Below are 5,994 nucleotides of genomic sequence, written 5' to 3' on the forward strand. Positions count from 1 at the left end.
GCAGCTCGGTTGCCAGAATTTTACCATAAAAAAACAGTAGTAGCCTTTGTCCGTTTACAATATTACACTGTAAATTTTTTTTAATTTTACAGTAAAAAAAACTGGCAGCTCAGTTGCCAGAATTGTATTTTTTCCATAAAAAACAGTTAAAGTTAAAGTTACAGTACCAATGATTGTCACACACACACTAGGTGTGGTGAAATTTGTCCTCTGCATTTGACCCATCCCCTTGTTCACCCCCTGGGAGGTGAGGGGAGCAGTAGGCAGCAGTTGTGCCGCGCCCGGGAATCATTTTTGGTGATTTAACCCCCAATTCCAACCCTTGATGCTGAGTGCCAAGCAGGGAGGTAATGGGTCCCATTTTTATAGTCTTTGGTATGACTCGGCCGGGGTGTGAACTCACAACCTACCGATCTCAGTAAAATGTACAATAGTTTCTACAGTATATTACTGCAAATGGAAAAACAGTGCCACTGTTTGTTTTTTTTTACATTAAAATCCCACCGACTCAGCGGCCACTTTTTTTTTTACCTTGAAAAACTGTGGTATTTACAGTAACACACTGTAAAAACAACAACTTTGGATTTTACGGCAAAAAAACGGACAGCTCAGTTGCCAGGATTTTACTGTAAAAATCAGCACTACTGTTTTTTTCCATTTACAGTAAAAAAAAAAACAACCTATATTTTATAGCAAAATTATAGCGACTGAACTGCTATTTTTTTTTACCATAAAATCTACATTTTTTCTTCGAGTGCATATAAAAAAAATCAAATGCATAAGCATTTGTGTAACATTATCAGGTGAGTCATTCCACATTTGTACTTATACATTATTCAGTGTCACTTGCATCCATAATGTGATGTAAAAACGACTTTGACACCTTTGCTCTATGAAATGTGTTAAATTCTTTAGGCTGGTTGGAACAGATGAATTAGATTGACATGATCATTTTTATGGCAACATCAGTATGGCTTACTTGTAAAAACCGCATTGTTTTGCTTTACTTATTTTTACACTTTTATGACTATTTTACTTAAAACATTGCTTGTACAGTTAATGAATGTTTTATAAGGATTTCTACATAGAATAGAATAATTAAGTTTACACGACACCTTATGGGAGGGATTCTAATTCCCAACAAGTCAGAATGAGACGACATTCCAACTTTTCTCCCCCGTCAGGTGCGTCAAAGGACGAGAGAAGCGTATTCAAAAATATTATTATTTCCCATCCTTATGGTTGCCGTGGTGACGGCTGCGCGACAACACAATCTGACACAATATTGTTGTCAACAGGTAACACACGAGCTTTCACAACATCAGTACGGAGAAGACGGTGACGAGCATCTGCACCACGGGGTCAGGGGGAGAGAAAGTGGTTTCACCTCGAGGAGAAAAGTCCGAAGAGTAAAAGAGTAAGTGTCTTACCTTTTATCTCCAAGTGCAACAGGACATGAGCCTCTTGAATGGAGTGTGAACAATGTCTGTCGCCTTCTCCTCTCGGATCTCCACTTTTCTCCTCTATAGCCTCCCTCGCCAGCACACACACACACACACACACACACACACACACACACACACACACACACACACACACACACACACACACACACACACACACACACACACACACACACACACACACACACACACACACACGCATCCTTGTATTTGCTACATTCTTGAGACCTCTGAAAAATGCCTACCTCTTTAGGACCAGCCTTTCTAGATATATAAAGATGTGTATTTACTACATTAATAATATATACATACTATGCAAATATAAAAAAGCTTGTTGTGAAAAATTAGTTGGAATTTCACCAGAAAAAGGTCACAATTTTCCAAGAAAAACTTAGCATTTTGGCAGTATTATGATAAAAGTCGTCATTTTACTCAACGCAAATCAAAATTTTTCAAGAAAAACTGAACATGTGTGCAATATTATGATAAAAGTTGGAATTTTAGTCAACAACCGTCGCAATTTTGCAAGAAATGCTTAACATTTTGGCAATTTTATGAAAAGAGTCGTAATGTTCCTCGACAAAAGTCACAATTTCATAAGAAAACTTTAACCTTTTGGCAATATTATAATAATAATCGTAATTTTACTTGGCAAAATGATGACAAAAGTGATGGGTCAAATGCAGAGAATAATTTCGCCACACCTCGTGTGTGTGTGTGACAGTCATTGTTACTTTAACTTTAACTTAACAAAAGTCAGACTTTTACTCCAAAAATGTCACTATTTTACAAGAACAAAAAAATTGGCAATATTGTGATAAAAGTCAGAATTTTGTATGACAAATGTCACCATTTTGCATTAAAAAGTAATAATTTGACATAAAAGAGTAATAATTTTACGAGAAAATATTGCAATATTACAGAAACAGAACCCAAATTTAGAAGAAAAAAGTCGACACGTTGTGAGAAAAAGACTGCTTTTAGTTATTAAAAAAAATAAAAATAATTGTATGTTTGTAATTGTTTTTTAATCTTCAATATGTACTTGAAGTTATTGCAGTATGTCTCGACGTACATATTTATTAATTTTTTTAATTTAACTTTGGCCAAAGGGGGTGCATTTCAATTTCTTAGACACACTTGTTATTACATATGTTGACCAGAAAGGGGAGAACCTCACATTTTTACACACACTTGTTGTTTCATATGTTGACCAGAGGGTGAGCTCTTTCAAAACCGACACACAGCCAATTTGAAAAATCCCTCCTTTTTGGGACCACCCTAATGTTGATAGATTTCACCACAAGGGGTGCAAATGAGACATTCTCTATTAGATGCAATGGTTTTCCCTATTAGGACCATGATTTATGCCATAACTTGTTCACACCTCCTCATATGGAAGCTACTTTTCTTTGTCGGTGTCTCAAGAAGGGTAGAAATACAGAAATACGTGTGACAGTCATTGGTACTTTAACTTTAACTTAACAAAAGTCACACTTTTACTCAAAAAATGTCACTATTTTACAAGAACAACAAAAAAATTGGCAATATTGTGACAAAAGTCAGAATTTTATATGATAAATGTCACCATTTTGCATTAAAAAGTAATCATTTGACATAAAAAAGTAATAATTTTACGGGAAAATATTGCAATATTACAGAAACAGAAAGAATATGAGAAACAGTTCCCAAATTTAGAAGAAAAAAGTCGACACATTGTGAGAAAAAGACTGCTTTTAGTTATTTAAAAAAATAATAATAATTGTATGTTTGTGATTGTTTTTTAATCTTCATTATGTACTTGAAGTTATTGCAGTATGTCTCGATGTACATATTTATTAATTTTTTTTAAATTAACTTTGGCCAAAGGGGGCGCATTTCAATTTCTTACACACACTTGTTATTACATATGTTGACCAGAAAAGGGAGAACCTCACATTTTTACACACACTTGTTGTTTCATATGTTGACCACAGGGTGAGCTCTTTCAAAATCGACACACAGCCAATTTGAAAAATCTCTCCTTTTTGGGACCACCCTAATTTTGATAGATTTCACCACTAGGGGTGCAAATGAGACATTAGATGCAATGGTTTTCCCTATTGGGACCATGATTTATTCCATGACTTGTTCACACCTCCTCATATGGAAGCTACTTTTCTTTGTCGGTGTCTCAAGAAGGGTAGAAATACAACAACACACACACGCGCACACACACAAACACACACACACACACACACACACACACACACACACACACACACACACACACACACACACACACACACACACACACACACACACACACACACACACACACACACGCATTCTTGTATTTGTTACCTTCTTGAGACCTGTGAAAAATGCCTCCCTCTTTAGGACCAGCCTTTCTAGATATATAAAGATGTGTATTTACAACATTAATAATATATACATACTATGCAAATATAAACAAGCTTGTTGTGAAAAATTAGTTGGAATTTCACAAGAAAAAGGTCACAATTTTCCAAGAAAAACTTAGCATTTTGGCAGTATTATGATAAAAGTCGTCATTTTACTCAACGCAAATCAAAATTTTACAAGAAAAACTGAACATGTGTGCAATATTATGATAAAAGTTGGAATTTTACTCAACAACGGTCGCAATTTTGCAAGAAATGCTTAACATTTTGGCAATTTTATGAAAAGAGTCGTAATGTTACTCGACAAAAGTCACAATTTCATAAGAAAACTTTAACCTTTTGGCAATATTATAATAATAATAATCGGAATTTTACTTGTCAAAATGATGACAAAAGTGATGGGTCAAATGCAGAGAATAATTTCGCCACACCTCGTGTGTGTGTGACAGTCATTGGTACTTTAACTTTAACTTAACAAAAGTCAGACTTTTACTCCAAAAATGTCACTATATTACAAGAACAACAAAAAAAATGGCAATATTGTGACAAAAGTCAGAATTTTATATGACAAATGTCACCATTTTGCATTAAAAAGTAATAATTTGACATAAAAAATTTATTAATTTTACGAGAAAATATTGCAATATTACAGAAACAGAAAGAATATGAGAAATAGTTCCCAAATTTAGAAGAAAAAAGTCGACACGTTGTGAGAAAAAGACTGCTTTTAGTTATTTAAAAAAAAAAAAAAAATTGTATGTTTGTGATTGTTTTTTAATCTTCATTATGTACTTGAAGTTATTGCAGTATGTCTCGATGTACATATTTATTAATTTTTTTTTAATTAACTTTGGCCAAAGGGGGCGCATTTCAATTTCTTACACACACTTGTTATTACATATGTTGACCAGAAAAGGGAGAACCTCACATTTTTACACACACTTGTTATTTCATATATTGACCACAGGGTGAGCTCTTTCAAAACCGACACACATCCAATTTGAAAAATCTCTCCATTTTGGGACCACCCTAATTTTGATAGATTTCACCACCAGGGGTGCAAATGAGACATTCTCTATTAGATGCAATGGTTTTCCCTATTAGGACCATGATTTATGTCCTAACTTGTTCACACCTCCTCATATGGAAGCTACTTTTCTTTGTCGGTGTCTCAAGAAGGGTAGAAATACAAGAACACACACACACGCACACGCACACACACACACACACACACACACACACACACACACACACACACACACACACACACACACACACACACACACACACACACACATTCTTGTATTTGTTACCTTCTTGAGACCTCTGAAAAATGCCTTCCTTTTTAGGACCAGCCTTTCTAGATATATAAAGATGTGTATTTACAACATTAATAATATATACATACTATGCAAATATAAAAAAGCTTGTTGTGAAAAATTATTTGGAATTTCACAAGAAAAAGGTCACAATTTTACAAGAAAAACGTAGCATTTTGGCAGTATTATGATAAAAGTCATCTATTTACTCAACGCAAATCAAAATTTTACAAGAAAAACTGAACATGTGTGCAATATTATGATAAAAGTTGGAATTTTAGTCAACAACAGTCGCAATTTTGCAAGAAATGCTTAACATTTTGGCAATTTTATGAAAAGAGTCGTAATGTTACTCGACAAAAGTCACAATTTTATAAGAAAACTTTAACCTTTTGGCAATATTATAATAATGATCGGAATTTTACTTGGCAAAATGATGACAAAAGTGATGGGTCAAATGCAGAGAATAATTTCGCCACACCTCGTGTGTGTGTGACAGTCATTGGTACTTTAACTTTAACTTAACAAAAGTCACACTTTTACTCCAAAAATGTCACTATTTTACAAGAACAACAAAAAAATTGGCAATATTGTGACACAAGTCAGAATTTTATGTGACAAATGTCACCATTTTGCATTAAAAAGTAATAATTTGACATAAAAAAAGTAATAATTTTACGAGAAAATATTGTAATATTACAGAAACAGAAAGAATATGAGAAATAGTTCCCAAATTTAGAAGAAAAAAGTCGACACGTTGTGAGAAAAAGACTGCTTTTAGTTATTTAAAAAAAAAAAAATAATCGTATG

At 33.9% G+C, this 5,994-nt stretch overlaps 1 protein-coding gene across 1 annotated transcript in view; it reads left to right on the forward strand.

Annotated features, from left to right (window-relative positions):
- The first annotated feature begins 1,335 nt into the window (after window positions 1-1,335).
- Window positions 1,336-5,994, forward strand: part of hykk.2 (hydroxylysine kinase, tandem duplicate 2) — a 53,077-nt gene continuing 48,418 nt past the window's right edge. The window contains exon 1 of the mRNA XM_061976409.1: window positions 1,336-1,417. The gene's annotated coding sequence lies outside the window, so the exon portion shown is untranslated. The remainder of the gene's footprint in view (window positions 1,418-5,994) is intronic.

Source organism: Nerophis lumbriciformis, linkage group LG14 (genome assembly GCF_033978685.3).
Source record: "Nerophis lumbriciformis linkage group LG14, RoL_Nlum_v2.1, whole genome shotgun sequence".
Classification (NCBI taxonomy): domain Eukaryota; kingdom Metazoa; phylum Chordata; class Actinopteri; order Syngnathiformes; family Syngnathidae; genus Nerophis; species Nerophis lumbriciformis.